The 21,297-nt window shown below is 38.2% G+C and overlaps 1 long non-coding RNA gene across 2 annotated transcripts in view; it reads right to left on the bottom strand.

Annotated features, from left to right (window-relative positions):
• The window catches only part of LOC105549568, a 280,683-nt gene that overhangs the window by 136,706 nt on the left and 122,680 nt on the right, over positions 1-21,297 (bottom strand). Inside the window, exon 2 of one of the 2 annotated variants that reach the window (XR_001007562.1) lies at positions 13,733-13,799. The exons of the other annotated variant lie outside the window; for it this stretch is intronic. This is a non-coding gene — a long non-coding RNA (uncharacterized LOC105549568). The remainder of the gene's footprint in view (positions 1-13,732; positions 13,800-21,297) is intronic. 2 annotated transcript variants of the gene reach the window in all.

Below are 21,297 nucleotides of genomic sequence, written 5' to 3'. Positions count from 1 at the left end.
TCATCTCAGCCTCCCTAGTGGCAGGGACTACAGATGTGTGCCCTCACACCTGGCTAATTTGTGTAGTTTTGGTAGAGATGGGTTTTCACCATGTTGCCCAGGCTGCTATGGAACTCCTGGGTTAAAGGGATCCACCTGCCTCGGCCTCCCAAAGTGCTGGGATTATAGACATGGCCAGCATGCCCAGCCTCATATGTAAGTTTAAAGTGAAATTATAGACCAGGCATGGTGGTTCATACCTGTATTCCCAGCACTCTGGGAAGCCGAGGCTAGAGGATCACTTGAGGCTGAGAGAGAGTTCCAGACCAACCTGGGCAATGTGGCAAGACCTTGTCTCTATAAAAATCTTTTTTAAAAATTAGCAGCGTGTGGTGGTGTGTGCTTGTAGTCTTTATTAGTCCATTCTAATACCACCATAAAGAATTACCTGAGACTGGGTAATTTATAAAAGAAAGAGATTTGATTAACTCACAGTTCCGCAGGCTGTACAGGAAGCATGGCTGAGAGGCCTTAGGAAACTTACAATAATGGTGGAAGGCAAAGGGGAAGCAAGCACCTATTACCATAGTAAAGCAGGACAGAGAGAGAGAGAGAAGGGGGAGGTTCTGCATACTTTTAAATGATCAGGTCTCCTCAGAATTCACTCACTATCACCAGAACAGCAACAATGAAATCTGCTCCCATGATCCAACACCTCTCACCAGGCCTCCCCTCAGACATATGGTGATTACAACTTGAGATGAGATTTAGGTGGGGACACAGAACCAAGCCACATCATTCTGCCCCAGCCCCTCCCAAATCTCATGTCCTTCTCACATTTCAAAACTAATCATGCCTTCCAAACAGATCCAAAAGTCTTAACTCATGCCAGTATTAACTCAAAAGTTCAAGTCCAAAGTCCCATCTGAGACAAGGCAAGACCTTTCTACCTATAAGCCTGTAAAATCAAAAACAATTTAGTTACTTCCAAGGTACAATGGGGGTACAGGCATTGGGTAAATGCTCCTATTCCAAAAGGGAGAAATTGGCCAAAACAAAGGGTCTACAGGCCCCATGCAAGTCCAAAACCCAGCAAGGCAGTCATTAAATGTTAAAGCTCCAAAATAACCTCTTTTGACTCTATGTCTTATGTTCAGGGCGTGCTGATGCAAGGGGTGGGCTCCCAAGGATTTGGGCACCTTTGCTCCTGTGGCTGTGCAGGATACTGCCACCATGGCTGTTTTCATAGGCTGGCACTGAGTGTCTGCAGCCTTTCCAGCACATAGTGCCCCAGTGGGGATGCTGTGTGGGGGCTCTAACCCCACATATCCCCTCCACACTGCCCTATTAGAGGTTCTCCATGAGGGCTCCACCCCTGCAGCAGACTTTTGTATAGATATCCAGGCCTTTCCATATATCCTCTGATATCTAGGCAGAGGTTCCCAAGCCTCAACTCTTACTTTCTGCACATCTGCAGGCCAAATACCATGTGGAAGCCACCAAGGCTTGGTACTTGCACCCTCTGAAGCAATGGCCCAATTTATATCTTGGCCCCTTTTAGCCAAGGCTGAAGCTGGAGTGGCTGGGAATGTCTCGAGGCTGCACAGAATGGCACAGTCCTGGGCTCGGCCCATGAAATCATTTGTTTCTCCTAGGCCTCCAGGTCTGTGATGGGACAATCTGCTGTGAAGATCTCCGATATGCCCTGGAGACATTTCCCCCATTTTCTCAGCTATTAACATTTGGCTCCTTATCACTGATGCAAATTTCTGCAGCCAACTTTAATTTCTCCCCCAGAAAATGGGTTTTCCTTTTCTAAATATAAGTTCCAATTTCAGACCATCTCTTTCTTCATGCATACTACTGTACACTTTAGAAACAACCAGGTCAGTTTTTGAATGCTTTGCTGCTTAGAAACCTCTTCTACCAGATACTCAAAATCGTCTCTCTCAATTTCAAAGTTCCATTGATCTCTTGGTCAGGGGCACAATTCTGCCAGTCTGTTTGCTAAAGCATAGCAAGAGTGACATTTACTCCAGCTCCCGATAAGTTCCTCATCTCCATCTGAGACCTCCTCAGGCTGGACTTCACTGTTCGTATCACTATCAGGATTTTGATCAAAACCATTCAACAAGTTGCTAGGAAGTTCCAAACTTTCCCACATCTTCCTGTTTTCTTCTGAGCCCTCTACTGTTCCAAACTCCACCTGTTACCCAGTTCCATACCTGCTTCCACATTTTCAGGTGTCTTTATGGTGATGCCTCGCTCTCCTAGTACCAATTTTCTATATAAGTTCATTCTCACACTGCTATAAAGTAGGTAATTTATCAATGAATGAGGTTTAATTGACTCACAGTTCTATAGGTTGTATAGGAAGCATGGCTGAGAGGCCTTAGGAAACATATAATCATGGTAGAAGGTGAGGAGGAAACAAGCACACCTTACCATGGCAAAGAAGGACAGACAGAGAGAAGGAAGAGGCGCCACACACATTTAAATGATCAGATTTTGTGAGAAATCACTCACTATCATGATAACAGCAAGGAGGAAATTTCCCCCCATAATCCAGTCACATCTCATCAGGCCTCTTCTTCAACATATGACAATTACAATTTGAGATGAGATTCGGAGGGGGACATAGAGCCAAACCATATCATAGTCCTAGGTACTTGGGAGGCTGAGGAAGGAGGAGCCTAGCTACTCAGGTGGCTGAAGAAGGAGGATCGCTTGAGCCCAGGAGTTCAAGGTTGCAGTGAGCCCTGATTGCACCACAGTACTCCAGCCTGGGTGACAGGGCAAGACACTGTCTTAAAGACAAAAAGAAAAACAAAAAGTAATTGTAAAGTAAAACTCTGTGTTCCCCCACAGAAGTCACAACACAGATTTTTAGAAATACCCTGTGAGCCCCTTCACTGAAATCGTGTCTCTCCCTACTTAGGTAACTCCTGCTACCCTATGCACCAACTATTTCTTATCCCTAAACAATGTATTATTGACTTTGAAAAACAGTAGCAACAACAACCTAGTTGTGTAAGGAAAGAGCAGTCTTGGCACTGTAGGTGAAGACTCCCAGGGGAAGATAGGCAGAAAAGTACCTGGGCTTGCTTCGTCTCACCCGGGGTCTGTAAGAGCCCCTTCTGAGAAGCGACCTGAGTGAATTCTGGGAAGTTTGGGACTCACTAGAGCTCAGGCACATGGCAGAATTACATACAGGTCAGGAAGTAGCTGTGCAACCGGAATGTATTCCTGGTGTGAGCTGCTCAGTTTTTGTGCTACTTGTTTACCATGTTGTATCACCCATTGTCAAGGGGAGGACAGAAGACAACTGCGGAGCAAAATGAGTGTCTTCAGGTAGCAAGGTATAGAGGACCAAGAACAGTTTCTTCAACGGATGGCCAAGACATGCCAAGTACGGATGACTCTGAGCCAGCTAACTTGAGCCCTTCTCTCTCCTCCTGCAGATACTGCTTTTGAGTTAAACCTAAAGGAATTGGCACGGAGATCTTTGAAAAACAGCCTTGGACATGTTGAGTCGCATGACCCCTTAGTCCCTTGCTGTCTTTTCTTGCTTATTCCTGAAGACAAGATGGTTAACGGCATGCTAGATAAATCCTAGACATTTTTTCCAGGAAAGAATAAAAAATAAAGAAAGGAAATGCCACCTCATCAAAGAAAATGACTTGGGGGAAGCCCTGTGTTAAAAGGCCCTGGTGGGCACAGCAGCATACCAAGGTCATGGGAGGCATAGGAATGCCAGACCAGGTGCCAGAGTGCTCCAACCACCCACTTTTGCTGTTGACTCTGCTTGTTTTCTCTGTAGCTAAATAAATGAAAGCAGAATATAAGTGATTGCTTTAGTTTTTCCCTCTTCTCAACAATAACAAAATCCTATTTTCTAAATGGAAGTGCATCATAAGCTTTCACAGAGAAGGCGGTAGCCAAAGGAAATTTCAGACAGTTGGAAAATAAACTCTTGCCCTACAGTTTCTGGAATTTTAGGCAAAGGCAGAATCATCCCTCTTTGTTTCCTCCTTGTTGTCCTTTAATCCACGATAACACTCCCAATCCAAGGTGAGAGATGTAAACACGCTCTTGGAGAATTAGTTCTGTTTGTATGGAGAAATCTGAAAGGCACCATTCTTTTCTAGTAACAGAGCCAGCATGACAAGGAAAAGCTTGGCTCCTGCATTTGGAATGTGTATCTAAAGCTTGTTTTCCATTCAGTGCCACAATTGCAAGGGCCAAAAAGTGTTTCAGCAAGGTAAATGCATGTTCTGGACCTTGGGAAAGGCTCCTGAACTCATCCCAGGTGAAAACAGAAGCAACATGAGGAAGAATTTTTTTTTTTTTAAGTAGTTTGAAGCCGTTTATTCTTCACCTAATGTTAGGAAAGTAAATTAATTATACCAATATTAATTGGAGGGTGTTAGTTTCCTACAGCATTTGCAAAATCTATATTATGGAACTGGTGAAAGTTGCTAAGAGTTAGGTGAGAAGGGATTTTTGTGGTTAATTGCACTCACCAAACGAGGGTAAAGTAAGTTAATCACTATCAATCAATCAATCATGATACTAAAATTCCTAGACATTCTAATCTTCATCTGTGGTAGTTAATGGATTATTTACTGTATTTCTGTGGACAAATGTGAAAGTAGTTCACACTCCGTTTTCTCATTAAGTATCAACATTATTATTTATTTGGATACTGTATTTTTATTTCTAGAAGGAAATATGCATTTTAAACCACAAGAGGGCAGCAGCATTACATTTCGAATTAAATGCCTCTTTTGAAGCTCAATATGGGTCTAAAACTATAATTACAGTGTAACAATTACATGTATTTTTCTAAATAGCTCTTATTAATTTTTTTGGTGTTTTATGAGTAAAGTTGTTTAATAGTAAGTGCCTGTGACCATGGTTTGTTACAAATGAGAGTACTTTCAAAGAAAAGTGCAAAAAGATAATTTTAGTGAGTGGATTAAAGTGCCTCAAGAGGATGATTTTTCTCAAAAGTTGTTTAAACTTTATTTTAAATGTCACATTATTAAAATTATACAACCGATTTTTTTTTCAATAATACTAACGGCTAGTATAGAAAATGAGTATAATTAGCAATGTATAAAACTTTTTATGGTTTAGATGTATGCATTTTTAAAACTAGACATCATTTAAATAAGAAACTTATGATGAATAACCCCAATTTAATGTAAAAAATAATTAAATATTTTTCCACTGCTGAATCTACAGTTTTCCATATTCAGGATGTAAAAGATTTCAGTTGTTTTATTTAGCCACCAGGTGGTGCTGCCTATTTAAACAATGAAGTAGAGAAAAATGAAGCTCTAAGAAGAACACATGTTCAAAGCATATTTATATACTCACCAGATTTTTTGAAAGTATAAATTGAGTTTAATTTCTGTGAGGCAGGCCTGTAAGAAAATACAGTAGGAAGTCCAGGGGAGGAAAATGCACAGTCTGGAGCAGACACTTCACAGAACTATATGAAATTCATGAAATTTATCTAATGGTGAAATTTAAACATAGGTAGTAACCTTTTCACAAAAGAATAAAATGGCCTAGTCTAATAAAATCTCAGTGCATGAGAGCTACTTATTTTTATCCATGAAATTGTTTCTTTTGTTTTGCAGGCAATGAAGAACAATTGCATTTCATTACTTTTCACATTGATAGAAGGTAAAAGAAAACTGTTCCCTATTCAACGAAACGTGGAGAAATCAAATAAATTGCATTTAATCTGTGTTATCTATAGATGCTGAAGTAATTATATGTGTAGAAAAGTCAAACGTCATCATCCATTCACCAAAAATACTTTCATATACATTTAGGTGGGGATAAATAACATGACTATAGATTTTCCACTATAGCATGAATGCATTTGGAATGTGTTTGCCATTTCCTAAAGAACTCTGTTTCACAGTGATTAACTTTTATATAATTGATCAAATCATGACAACATTATGAAATATGACAAAGATAAACACAATTATAGGCTTATACACTGTAGTGAAACTAATTTACAGGAAAGGGAACAACTAACATTTATTGGCTTCCACAGAGATGGGAAGAATGTTTCATTTCTTTAATTTAATCCTCACAATAACCATATGAGGTATTATTACTTCCAATCTCAGCTTTGTATAGAAACCAGACACTTAACTCAGTTTTGACCTTGGAAACCGTACTCTTCCTTCTAATGTTGATAAACTCAAGGGGAAGACAGGAGTGCCACAAATACGCTCTCCCATGCCTGATGCTGAGATTGCTAAATGATCCTCAACTTTTTTGCTTCTGAACCCACAGGGAGCCTCAGACTCCTCAACTCAGCTTTCCAGGCAGCCACTACCAATCAGTAGTAGACAGTCATGCAGAAATTTGCCATCCTGGCTTTTGCGGTCATGTTGCTTAAGCAGAAACTCTCTTTTCTGAAAGTTTTTAGGAAGTTCTAGAAATAATAATCAGCTATAGAATGTTAAGTGTTAATAGGAGGTTGAGATACTTGATTTTAGTTAATGAAGACATAGAATAATTCATTTTTATTTGTAGGTGCTATATTGGCACTGAGCGAACACCTGAATTTTTCCTAAGTTTCATTAATTCCCTACATAAGAATAGATAGGCCCTGAAACATGTTGTTAATTCTTGAACTTTTAATTATCCAATTAAACAAAATAGTAATAAAATAATAGCTAATATAACTAACAACTTAGTCCATGTGACCTACTGTTCTAAGTAATTTTCATGTGTCCTCACAACAACTCTATGAGGTACTTATTATTGGCATACCCATTTTATAGATAAAGAATAAAGGCAATAATTTACACATCAGTAACTCCACAAATCTAGGAATTGTGTGACGCCTATTGGGTCAAAAAATGTGTGTTAGTAGCTGAGAAAGAATAAATTAGTAATTGGCACACTTTTTACTCTAATTTGAATGAGTCAAGATCAGCAAATGACCCAGAGAAAAACAGAGAAAGCTGTCCAAGGCTGTGGTCCTCCCAACACCTTTTTCTACTTTATTTTGTGATGCTAGCTAGGGCTGGCACTGCAGAAACCAAGTTTTGCTTTGTCAGCTGCTTCTACAAGGCTCTACCAATAGGGGGCGCCAGAGGCTGAAGGCGGCAGAAGGACTTGCAGATTCTGTCGGCTTGCAGCTCCCATGATAATGACTCCTATGAGATGTCACTCTAGCAGGGGCAGTTGCTTCTTGTAGCAGCACCTGGACACCGTTTGTAGTTTGCTCAATGTTTGCAGGTTTTTGAACGCTTGCAGAAGAAGCCTCATGGAACCCTCCATCAGAGACACCAGGACCACCTGAGCATAAATGCCCCTGCCTCAGGTGTCTGGGTTTCAGCTCCTTGAAGCCGGTTTTCCAAGTTTCTATGATTTGATCATCGTAGCCACATCCCTTTGCTCTTGCAGCGCTGGAGGTGGTAGCTCTTTCTACAGTTACTACCTTTGTGAAAACATTTTGCTTTTTAGGTTACCTAAAATTATGGGTTGAATTGTGGACGCCTGTATTAGTCTGCTTTCACACTGCTGTAGAGAAATACCTGAGGCTGGGTAATTTATAAAGGAAAGAGGTTTCGTTGATTCACAGTTCTACATGACTAAGGAGGCCTCAGAAAACTTACAATCATGGCGGAAGACAAAAGAGAAGCAAATATCTTCTTCACAAGGCAGCAAGAAAAAGAGAGCAAGCAGGGGAAACCTCCACTTATAAAACCATCAGATCTCATGGGAACTCACTCACTATCATGAGAACAGCATGGGGAAAACTGCGCCCATGATCTAATCCCCTCCCACTAGGTCACTCCTTTGACATATGGGGATTACAGTTCGAAATGAGATTTGGGAGGGGACACAGAGCCCAAACCATATTACTCCCGCAAAATCTCTATGTTCTAACTCCTCAGTACCTGTAAATGACCTGATTTGGAATAGGGTGTTTGCAGATGAGATAATTAGGGTGGACTCTAATCCAATAAGATTGCATCCTTATAAAAAGAAGAAACTGGGACAGACATGCACACAGGGTGAATGCCATGTGAAGAATGAAGGCAGAGATCAGGGTGACACACTACAAGCCAAGGAGTGCCGAAGATTGCATCAAACCACCAAAAGCTAGGAAAGAGGCATGAAACAGATTCTCCCTCCCAGCCCTCAGAAGGAAGAAATACTGCTGATACCTTGATCTCAAACTTCTAGCTTCCAGAACTATTATTGATTTATTGTGAATAGATTTTGCCTTATGTTTTTAACACATATTTTTTAAAAAGGAATTTATTAATAACCAATTGATTTCTGTTGTTTGAGGCACCTAGTTTATCAAACTATGTTACGCCAGCCCCAGAAAACAAATATACCTAGTTAACGATTTTTTAAATTAAATTATCTGTTTAAATAAATGGTGTGATTTCTTTCTCCTGACTGGATACAGAGAATCATGGAATCTGTTTTTATTGTGGCAATCTTAATGGTCACTCTGAGCACATCACTGCCATATGATTATTTAGCTTTAGCAGGAATGTGTATAATCACGAAAAAGTTAATGCCTCCCGGAGTAGCCCCTTCCACTTTTAGTGATTCTTAGAAAGGTTGCATAGCAGCCCTTCAGATATTCCTTTTGTAGAAGATCACAAATCATCCCTTTAGTAATCTATTCCAGTATGATGCCCAAGGTCAAGTTCAACCTGACAAGTTTATGGAATTTACTTCCCGCACCCCTGAGAAATTAAAGCTCTCTTTTCCAAACATTTGGTATCTCTTCTGGTCTTTAGCAGTGCTCAGAGTTCACCGAGAAGGGATTAGCAGGCTGATTACAGGCTCTCTGAGAACCCTGGGTGGCGGTCCAATCATAAGAAGACTTTACTCACTAGAAGAGCAAAGTGTCCTCTTAGGAAATGCCTCATTCTTGTAGACACACAGAGTTGTCCCATGTGATTTTTGTTATTCCTTATCAAGACTCTATGTACTCCACACTATTTTAATGCTTTTGTTTGCAATGTAACTTAGCAATCCTCTTAATTGGCTTTAATATTTATCTCACATTGAGTTCTAGAATTACTAACAAAATTCCATCAGATCTGAGCCACTTTCCTTAATTTATTATTGATAACCTATTTTTACCTCTATGATAATATTATCTTCTAAACCCTGAGATTTTCGGAAAGCACTGTGTAGGGGTTTCATTTATGACACATCCCAATCCCTTCTCACTTTCCTCCTCAAATAAAGTATTACTAATCAAGATCTGGTTTTAAGATTAGACATGTCTTTTCAACAATTTTATGCAGTGTAGGGTGCATTTCTAGCCTTCATTTCCACAGTTATTGTAGAATCCTAAGATGATAATTCCAGTACTGAAAGGCCACTTGGACAACAGCATTACCAGGCATAATTCATGTAAATCCTCATTATTAGCCAATTTGAATAGATCTAAAAATAGTGTGAGTTGATTGGGAACACTGGAAAGGATGACTGTAGGTAAGTAATGTTCATCTCACTAGGAAGGAATTTTAAACCTTTTCCAAGTTGCACAGCTTGTCCTTATCCTCCACTAATTGCAACTTCAAAATTTTCAAGGCCAGCAAGGTAATTTTTCCTGCCAGAACTCTTCCCATATTGGTAAGTTAGAAATAGTGATAATAACTAATGAAATATGAAAATCTTTACTTAAAACAGAACCTCGACTTGGAAAACCAGAGGATGAACATAATGCACCACTGTGAAAATCATTGTTCTTATATCCAGAAATATTTCCTCTGATGGAAAATAACCATGATGTGTGTTTCCCTTATTGAAAGTGACTTCCATATAAAAGTGAATACATTTGCTTCTATATAAAAGGGAATACATGAAGGTTTTGAGCCTTCACTCTGAAGTAAAGTGTATCTGTGATCTGACAAGTGAGCAAGCTTTAGTTTTAAGAAAGTTACAAATCAAAGCTAAAATGAAGAAAAATTACACTTAGGGGTTTCAGTGTCTATACTTAGATAATCATGTTAAACAATTAAATGTTCTAAAATATACTGTTTCCTCCACTTTCTGCCTTACCATAATTCTCTGCAATACAGAAAATGTTCTACTTGATGAATAAAACTCACAGACTTGCAAGCTTTAAATTATAAGCCCATCTTGGTCATGACTTATATGCTCCCAAATTTTAGACTGTAATAAGGATAATTCAAAGAGCAAAACAGACAATTCTTAAAGTGCAGTTTTACATACAGGTGGTGAGGACGCATGCCTCCACAGAAAGAGTTTTGTTTAAAAGAACCAAAAGTAGTGGTCAATATAGATGAATAGTACAGAAATCTATAAATGCCCACGTACTAGTTCATTCTCACACTGCTATGAAGAAATACCCAAGATTGGGTAATTTATAAATGAAAGTGGTTTAATTGACTCACAGTTCTGCATTGCTGGGGAGGCCTCCAGAAACTTACAATCATGATGGAAGGCAAAGAAGAAATAGGCACCTCTTCACAGGGTGGCAGGATGGAGTGAGTGCAAGCAAGAGAAATTCCAGATGCTTTCAAAACCATCAGATCCCAGGAGACTCACTCACTATCATGAGAAGAGCATGGGGGAAACCGCCCCCATGATCTGATTACTTCCACCTCATCCTGCCCTTGATATGTGGGGATTATGGGAATTAAAATTCAAGATGAGATTTTGGGTGGAGACACAGCAAAACTATACCAGCTCAAGTTTTTAAAAAAGGTATTTATGTCCATTGACTAAATTGTCTGCAGAGAATACAGGAACACGACCACTCCTCTGGCTTCTTTAGATGCCTGAATATCTGCTCAACCACCCACTGGTTTAGAAGGTAAAAGTCAAAATGTGTTTCTAGAATTTGTCCAAGTCAATTTTTTCTTTCACTGCTTTTCCCTATTTCATCGGTTTTCTTCCTCTTCTTTTTGCCTTTTTTGTTTCAGGTATATCTACCACTGAGTAAAAGATACCTCACACCTGAATCTCAGGCCAATCCCCACCAAAAAGGAGAAGTGGATTATACATAGTGAAAAAAATAAGAAATTTAGAGGTTATATATGTGAGACAGCAGGTTACTGACTATGCCACTTGTTCTTATATCTACTGTCATACTATTTAGATCGTATAAATATACAAAAGATAATGAAACACCTTTCTAAAAAAATTGACCATTCTTAAAAATGTATAAGCAAGGCAATTTAAAAGAGACTGCAAATAATCCCAAAAGATACATATCTTCCCCAATAATCAGAATCATCTCATGGGATATTAGCAACGGAATATAATTTCCTCACTCCTGGTTTCCATGAAGAGGCACATTCTCACATTCCTTGCACCTCTCTGTTCTTTATTTTCCTTTCCCCAGGGGAGTGGAAGTGAGTTACTTGCACAGCAAACTCGTGAAGGGTTACCTCCTTTGCTTAGCTGAGCTCCAACCTCCTTCGTCACCATTTCCATCTTCTCCCTGCTCTGCCCACAGGGAGAGAGGTAAAGGTTGGTAGAAGAGCAGTGCTGCTGTGACTAGTGAGTCAATCTTCTTATTCTGGGGCTTGCATAACATAAAAGTAGTGCATTTGGATCCCACGTTAATCCATCACCTTCTAAACTGGCCTATATCAATTGTATAGATGTTAGTTTTGACTTGTCTTTATATTTACCTATTTGTTTATTGGAAAAGATGGACGCAGTTTATTGTCTTGTAGATCCTAACATATTAGTCATAATTTACATGCATGCTCCACTAACAATCAATACATAGACAGTTAAATATAATTATCACCGAGAGCTTGGATTTACAAAATTGAGCTTACTCAATCAGGATCTTAAAAACAGTTAAATAGAAATAAAAATCTCTTTAAATTGAAATATGGGTGTTGATCACCCTTTAAGACTTTAATACTTCATGTTCCCTTATATTTCCTCATCAGAGGGTTCCCAGAGCACTTAAGTTTGAATTAAATATTTTCTTTCCCAGTTCCTCTATTACATATTATACCGCTAGTGTAGTGCTTGCCAAAATCCACTTTGTCATACAAGCATTTGTGTATTGTTTTCACTGGAAACCAGGGGCCATGGGTTATTGTAATTATATGCTTCCAGTTTCCAGATACATACCCTGCATACAGTTGTACCCAATAAACATTGATAGAAATCAATTAAATCACAGTTTCCTTGGAAGCTAACAAAGAACAAACAGCTGGATAATAAAATCACATTTATTCCACTTTATGAAATTGTTTTAGTTAGATTAGATGACTTTGCATTTTTTTAACTCTGTGATGACTTATATCTCTATGACGTTTTATGGAAATTTAATTTCTAGAAATTAAAATTCACCTGATGAATATTATTTAATGGAGCCAGCAGTGAATCATATCTTCTATAGCTCATTAATAAAGACAACTCAATTTTTGAAAAAAAGAAAGGACTTGAACCAATGCCTCAGAAAAAAAATATGCAATTACAAAAAAAAAAAAACATGAAAAATTGTTTGGCATTATTGGTCATCAGGGGAATTAAAATAATATCATTACTTTAATTTTCATACCATCCGATATGATTTGACTGTGTCCCCATCCAAATCTCAGTTTGAGTTGTAGCTCCCAGAATTCCCACGTGTTGTGGGAGGGAGCCAGAGGGAAGTAATTCAATCATGGGGGCCGACATTTCCCATGCTATTCTTGTGATAGTGAATAAATCTTATGAGATCTGGCGGGTTTATCATGGGTTTCCGCTTTTGCTTCTCACTCATGGTGGGTTTATCATGGGTTTCTGCTTTTGCTTCTCACTCATTTTTTCTCTTGCTGTTGTCATGTAAGAAGTGCCTTTCACCTCCCACCATGATTATGAGGTCTCCCCAGCCATGTGGAACTGTAAGTCCAATTAAACCTCTTTTTCTTCCCAGTCTCAGATATATCTTTATAAGCAGTGTGAAAACGAATTAATACACTATCTATAGCATGAGATAACTATTTCATGACCACAAGAATGGGTAAAGTAAAACATTAGTAATATCAAATGTTGGTGAGAACATGGAATAATCATTACTTTTATTCGTTTTTGGTGGGACCATAAAATGGTGTAATTACTTTGGAGAATAGTTGTACAGATGCCTTACTGATAGAAATACATCTACTGCATGATCCAAACATGGATGGTTTGCCTGACAGCACCCCCAGAGGACTCAGACAACAGTCAGTAACAACTACTAGACAAGTGAATAAGTACGTCATCCAGAGGACTCCAGTACTCACTCATTAAAAGCCACCAATTTTTGAGTCTTCCCAGAAGAGACCCTAGACATCATTGAGCAAGAGAAAGTCATTTCTGTATCCTTACTGTGCTTTGTTTGAATCTCTGTTCCACAAATTTGTGAAAATCATAAAGCAGTTGGTTTAAGCCAGTACAACAACTAGACCAGTAAACTTGGGGTCATTGTTATGTAGTAATAATAAGTGGAACAGAAATTTGGGAGCTGGAAGTAGGAAGCTAACATGACAAAAGCATGGCATTGGCTTTGAGACTGGGTTAGATGAGAGCCAGAAGAGCCTTGGGAAGACTGTCAGTGAAGGCCGGATGATATCAAGGGAGACAATTATGCAAGCTGGAAGGATAGGGAGATAAGTGTTATTGGAAGATGGGGTAAAGAAGTTTTTTTTTGTAAAGTGTTGCAAAGTTTAGCAAAATTGTTCCATGTGACAACATAAAAAGAGAAAATATACACCTGACAAACCTGATGATCTAGACAAGGAGATCTCCAATAAAAGTGTTAAAGGTGCCTCCTGACCTCTTTGAGCCACCTGTAATAGAATGAGAGAGGAAAGAGTTTTTGAGTAAAATTTGGGGGAATAGTGTACGGGATAGTTTCAGCAGCAAAGTATTCTCAAAGAAAGAGCCTTAATCCAAAAATCTTATCCAAGGTGGATAGCCTATACTTGCAGATGATTCCAGTTTCTTAGTCTTTCCTTCTGAGGCCTCAGACATATTGGAACAGAAAACAAAAAACAAAACAAAACAAAACAAAACAAAACACCTATCCCTGTTGCACCCTGTCTAGAGTCCTGACCCAGAGAATTGGTGAACATGATAAAATGATTGCTTGATACCCCTGAGTTTTGGGGTAGTTTATTATGCAGCAATGGTAGCAAGAACAGTAAGAAAAACAAAAATGGCCCCTTTTATCTAAGTTGTCAAATTTTCTGGAATCTGAAAGGAATATAGCAGAAGTGAAGCTGAGTGACTTTGAGTTTACTTCAGAAAGTGATACAGCTTCTTTCTTGTGGGTAGATCGGTTATCTTTGGAGGCCAAAGCTTCCATGTATGAAATGCAATTACTCTGAAGCTGCCATGCTGTGAGGAAGCCCAGGGCACATGGAGATGTCACATGTGGGTTCCCAGTTAACAGCCCACTTCTCAGGGGCCAGCGAGCAGCCAGGCTCACCTTCCAAACACATGAGTGACAATACTTGCAGAAGATTCCCAGCTCCAGCTTTAAATTTGCCCTCAGGTTTTTAGTCTTTCCTGCTGAGGCCCCAGGCATCTTGGGACAGAAAAAAACTATCACTGTTGTGCCCTTTCTGGAGTCCTGACCCAGAGAACTGTTGAACGTGATAAAATACGGGTATTTTGAGGTGGTTTGTTATGCAGCAATGGTAGCAAGAACAGTATGGAAGACAAAAAATGGTCCCTTTTATCTAAGTTGTCAAATGTGCTGACCTAAATTTGCTCACAGTCTTTACTTATTATCCTTTTAATATCTGTAGGATCTGTGGTACAGATCCTATTATATTATGTTACAGGAAAGCTTTTTGTTTCCTGATATTGGCGATTTTTGTTTCCTCTCTTTTTTACTTAAGTCTACCTAGAAGCTTGTGAATTTTGCTTATCTTTTCAAGGAGTCAGCTTTCAGCTTTTTAATTTTTTTCCATTGTCTGTATGTTCTCTACTGTCTTGATTTCTGCCCGTTATTATTTCCTCCTACCTACTTACTTTAAGTTTATTTTTGCTTTTTTTTTCTAGCTTTGTGAAGTGGAACCTTAAGTCATTGAATTTAGATCTGTCTTCTTTTCCAATATAAGTATGTAAAATTCTGTTTCCATCCCAGAACTGCTTTGTGTATATCCCACAAATTTTGACATAGATTTGAATTATCTATTTGTAGTCAATTTCTGCTTCAATGTGTTTATTTTAAGACTAGCTGAGTGCAGTAGTGAGAAACAGGGAAAAAGTAGAACAAGGAGTTTAATATATAACTGACTATGAACAATCAATTGAGATAACTCACTACCTTTGAGCCTAACTGCAATGCATTTTTATTTTTACTTTATCAGATACTATATTTCAGAGAAGAGGAGAGCCATGTTAGCAAAACATGGTCTTTTCAGACAATACTGCCTAAAAATCTTGCTGTATAATTTTCACTTAAATGAATGGTCACTTCACCTCCATGTTAAATAAAGTGGGGAAATTTAAAAATTTCAGATTTTAGTAAAAGTCATTGAAAATAATGATGAAAGCATTAGGATATTTCATCTAATTACATCATCATGTCTATATTTAAAAACAAATAAAAAACAGACATACAAGCATTAGTGAAGACAAATGACAGGAAAGAACAGCTGGTGCTACAGTGCACTTATAACATATGGCACGTAATTCTCTCATGAATTTTTCATTGATGCTTGTTGATATTTTGAGAATATTTTTTAAAATAAAAGATGTTTGAGAAAATTTGTAAATCAAGAGAAACAAATTGATTTATTAGGATAGGATTTTGTGGATTAAGTGGACTATGAGGTTTTACAGCCTTCAAGGAGTTTAATACACATTTTACAGGGCTAAGACCCTACAATAGAGAGGAAACTGTCAGTGTTGCATGTGTAATTCTGAAGGAACAACATTAAGGATTTTTAACTTTTTCCTAAGGATAATTGGAAGCCAATAAGGATTTTAGGCAGAGTGGAGACATCATAATATATTGGGTAGAGAACGACATAGAAGAGGTGTGGACAGAGTGAACAAAACAGAAATCAAACATAGATCAATTATAATGGTCCACGTGAGCAATAACGTTGGCTTGGACATATATGGTAAAAAGGGGTCTGGGTCAAAGTAGATAAAAATAATTTGATAAACAATAGCATTTGGTGATTGATTAGGGGTATACTGTATTAGAGAGGGAAGTGTAAAGGAAAGTGTAGAGAAAAATTTTCAGACACATGAAATTGAATAAGAGGTGGTGCCATTTACCAAAATAAGAGATCACAACAAAAACAACAAGTTTGAATGCTAGGAGTGAAGATCATGAACTCATCTTTGGGGAAATGAAGTATAAGAGGCCTGTGAGGCATGCGGATGCAGGGATGCAATAGAAAAGTCTGGTATAATCTGAACTATCATCTTTTATTTCTTCTTGATCTTTAATCTTCTACTCATCACGCTAGTTTATATCCCACATTGGTTCATGTTTGCATTGTTCTTTGCTTTAATATGTCAAAAGCCTGAAAATATTCAGTGTATATTTTAATGAAAAGCAAAATAGTCAGCCAGGTAATAGTGACATAGTAACTATATGCCAGAATTCTGAGTCAGCAATGATCCCATTAACTTTATTAGTATCTGTAGATGAACTATAACAGAACAGCTGAAAAATTATGCCCATTAGTCTTTTAGCCAAGCCTAACAAGGGGAAGAATATTCAGGAAAAAAGGCTGGGATGGGATACTGGCTTCAGGATTACGACAGCTTGAGGGTGGCAGATTGAGATGTTCCTCTCCTTACCAAGGATAATACTTGAATATATTCCCTCGTGTCAAACATTTCTATTCATTGTAACCAACAGCTTCTCTTCTCCCTGTTTTCCTTCTTTGTCCCAAATCCTCCTGATGACTTATTTTCTCCTGCAGAGGAAAGGCCAATTTCTTACTCTGACCTAAGGACCCCAGAGTCTATCCCTTTACTGCCAGTCCACTGTCATGTTCCACTGCTTCTACTTTAATTCAGTTCCATAGTCTTCCTCGACGGTCCTCAAATCAGTCCAAACCTTGATGGTACTCAAATTTTGCCTGTTTCAGGGCTTTGCACTTGCTATTTCGTCTGCCCAGAACACTCATCCCCTACTGCATGGCTCAGTTGTACCCCTACATGTGCTTCACATCTCTACTCAAATGTCTCTTATAAGGGAGGATTTCCCTGATTACCTATATGAATGAGTGCCTCTCCTCATGACTCTGTCCTCTGTCTGCTTATTTATCCCTATATCACTTAGTGCCAGATCATGTAAATTTACTCATTTATTTTCCCCTATCCCAGTCCACCCCAATCTAGAAAGTAACCTCCATTAAGGAAAGGACTTACTTTGTTCATTATTGTATTTCCAGCACCCATAAAATTATATAACACATAGTAGGTGCTCGATATATATTTGTTGAATGAGTGAGTGGATGAGTGGGTTACTGGAAACTGCAGGGCACAGGCGGCAGGTAACCCGAGGACCACTGCCTGCTCATTCTGATTATTAGAATGTTCCGTGTGTATTTGTTTTAATCACTGTCATATAGAAGCCTAATCTTTCAATCATTCATTTTTTAATTTAGCTTTAGGTTTTTGGGTCCTGATCTTCATTGATCTTTTATTTATGTTAGTGTAAATAAAGTGTGTCTCTGTTCTGAAACAACACCTTTTATTCCTCCAATAGCCCACTGATTCTCCCTATTTGTACCCGCAAAATACTCATATTCCATTACTGTGTGTACTGTAGCCCATAAATCAAAGTCCAGCAATTCATTTAAAGAAAACTGTCAAAAAATCTTTCAGTCGGTTTGTGTAATTTTACTAAAATACCAGCAGATGTTGCTATTGCAACATCTTGATTCTTAGTCTTTACCTGCCCTGAGAGGCACAATAACACTGTTACAGAGAGATATCAAGATTTTCTAGAAATGATCCTACTTTCTGGGTTTTAGCTACTTCAGTGCTAAAGAAAGGTACCATCCTTAGTTCTGTTTCTTGTTCACAGTGACAATTGTTTAAGGTGTAGGTCTAGCAAAATATATATGCCCCAGGTCAAGTATCTCATTTTCTCAGATATTGTGGAATTGACCACTCAAGGCCCATCATTCTTGAGCTTAAGGAAATACCAATTCAGCTTTGGACTAATTCACTAGGTAGGGTCATCACCTTTAAATTATTTCTGCTTATGTGGCCACTAGGGCTGCTTCTACTTTAAAAACTATTTTCCTCTGTTGAAACTTTTCTGGGCAAAACTATACAATAATAATAACTAAAAGTAGTACAGCGTTTTATACTGTGCACAATTTCTTCAAGCATATTTTTTCATACACATCTTCATAACAACCCTGAGGGTTAATAACTATAAATAACTTCAAAATAGAAAATCCATAAATTAGTCAGAAAGTTCTGTCACTGTAGGCAACAACATATAGAATTACACATAAAGATACTTGTAAATTTTGAAATCAAACGTAGAGATCATGTGGAGCCCAGGAAAATGCACGGTGTCTGAAAACAGACAAACTGAAATTTTTATCCTGACTTCATGGCTTTGTAACTCTTTGACTTTTGGCAATATACTTAGCTTCTCTGACTCTCAACTTCCTTAGTTTTAAAATGTCAAGAAGAAAATCCACTTTTCAGAGTCGTTGCAAATGTTAATAACTCAAGGAGCTGTTACTATAGTAGTTTGTGTCTTTTTTCATATATGTATGTCATACAGGGTACTGTGTATTAACCCAAGAGCCCCAAACTCGTATTTCAACAACCTGTTTGAGAAGTCAGTGTGCTTGAAACTTTTTGCTTGGGATCAGATAGGTCTAATTTGGATAGGCTTAGAAGAGAGGACTTACTGTGAATTAATTTAATTTAATTTAATTTTTAAAGACAGAGTCTTACTATGTTGCCAAGGCTGGAGTGCAGTGCGACCAAGGCTGGTGCGACCTTGACTCACCGTAGCCTCCGCCTCTCAGGTTCAAACAATTCTCATGTGCCAGCCTCCCGAGTAGCTGGGATTACAGGTGTGTACCTCTATACCTGGCTAATTTTTGTATTTTTAGTAGAGATGGAGTTTTGCCACGTTGGCCAGGCTAGTCTCAAATTCCTGACCTCAAGTGATCCACCTGCCTTGGCCTCCCTAAGTGTTAGGATTACAGGTGTGAGCCACCATGCCCAGCCGAATTATGGTTAATTTATACAGAAGGATCTGGCCTAGAGAAAAAGAGAGATGTTGATGATTAAGAACGGCTTGCTAGTTAGCAGCAGCTGTACAATGTGACAATGGCAATACTTAAATTATTCTGGCCAGTCTGGCAAACTCAGTGGCTTAGATTGGCCAAGTACTCAAACAACGAGCAAAATAATTCAGGCATCACAAAAAGATATCATAAAATTCATACACTTCATTCATAGGAATGCCCATGGCATTTTACATGTGATCAAGTGTTGAGTGATGTAGTTTAGAAACTCAAAAAACATGAAAGGTCATCAATAATGAGAGGACAAATGAAAGCTTCTAAAGACAGATACCTTTTTGCAACAAATAGTAAGTGCTTTCAGCCTAAGTGTGATGGGGAAGACAAATAAAATCTAAAAACTGGTGGTAAGAAATCTTAGACTGGACAACATAGCAAGACCCAGCCTCTACAAAAAATTTAAAACCTTAGCTGGGCATGGTGGTGTATGCCTGTGGTCCCTGCTACTTGGGATGCTGAGATGGAAGGATCTCTTGAGCCCAGGAGGTCTAGGATGTTGTTAGCCATGATTGTGTCAGTGCACTTTAGCCTGGGCAAAAGAGCAAGACCTTGTCTCCAAAAAGCAAAATAACAAAAAAGGAAACCTCAATATCCAATATTCCATGACTAAGTCCTACCTGTTGGATTAGCCCTGGGAACCTCAGTGTATAAAATTATAATACAATCATCTATGTTCAGAATGGTGACCCCTCAGCTTGAATGGTGTATAATCAATTTTGGAAATATTACCATTTTTAAAATGCTTAGGGTTGTAAGTGGTCAGCTTCATTTTTTTGATGATTCAGCTTAGTGAAATACTTCATTTTTCTCATGATACTGAATTTTTAATGTTTTCTGAACTATAGAAATAATACTTTTAGGAAAAGACCATAGATTCTTAAATAACATATTTAAACATTCTGATTCATTCATCCATTCATTTTTATATTAACCAACTGCTTATTGAGTTTATTCCATGTGGGACACTGTTCATAATGCATTGAAGAGTCTGATCTTTCTCTGTTTTTAATAACCTTCCTCCTTGTGAGAAAAGAAAGAAAGCATATCAGTGCAGTTACAATTTATGCAAGATTCTGCAGCATTTTTTAATGCTTTGGGACAACTACTCAGAGAAAGCTGAAAGAGCACAAATTATCAAACAAATCCTATTATTCTTTTCCTCCTCCTTTATAACTGATGCAACAAATGAGAAAATGTAAATGTAGCATATTGCAAATCAGTGGCTTATAAGAAATACACAAGTAAATGAGATATTCAATGAACAAAAATGTAAATATGTTTTTTTCCAAGAGGATGCGATCAAAGGTAGATGATAAATCACTTCTTAATAAAAGTGTACAAGAAGTTAATTCTTTTTACTTGATCCAAATGTACCATTTCAAATATTTGTAATGCTGCTCTGGAAATGCATCCTTACAATATCTAAGTCTAAGTTTATTCAATTGAAACCAAGAGCAGGTCTATTGATATGATATGCTTTGGCTGTGTCACCACTCAAATCTCATCTTGAATTGTAATCCCCATAATCTCCACGTATCTAGGGAAAGACCTGGTGGGAGGTGATTGGGTCATGGGAGCAGTTTCCCCCATGCTGTTCTCATGATAGTGAGTGAATTCTCACAAGATCTGATGGTTTTATAAGGGGATCTTCCCCTTCGCTACTCACTCTTCTCTCTCCTGCCGCCATGTGAAAAAGTGCTCACTTCCCCTTCATCTTCTGCCATGATTGTAAGTTTCCTGAGGCCTCCTCTAGCCATGTGGAAGAGGTCAATTAACCTCTTTCCTTTATAAATTACCCATTCTTGGGTATTTCTTTATAGCAGTGTGAAAATAGACTAATACATGAGATAACATATGAAAATATAAATCCAAACCTCGCTTGGCAGTTTCTTTTCTATACTTAATGAGGACTCCAAAATTTACAGAAAGTTCTTAAACAGAGTCAAATATGCTGGCTTGTCAATACCTAGAAATACATTCTACAGTGCAGGTCCTGCTCCTTTGTTGATTTTCACTTTCCTCAAAATGCTTT

Source organism: Mandrillus leucophaeus, unplaced genomic scaffold, assembly GCF_000951045.1.
Source record: "Mandrillus leucophaeus isolate KB7577 unplaced genomic scaffold, Mleu.le_1.0 Scaffold444, whole genome shotgun sequence".
NCBI lineage: Eukaryota > Metazoa > Chordata > Mammalia > Primates > Cercopithecidae > Mandrillus > Mandrillus leucophaeus.
Note: the sequence above shows the minus strand (reverse complement) of the source record. Positions and strands in the feature narration are given on the sequence as shown.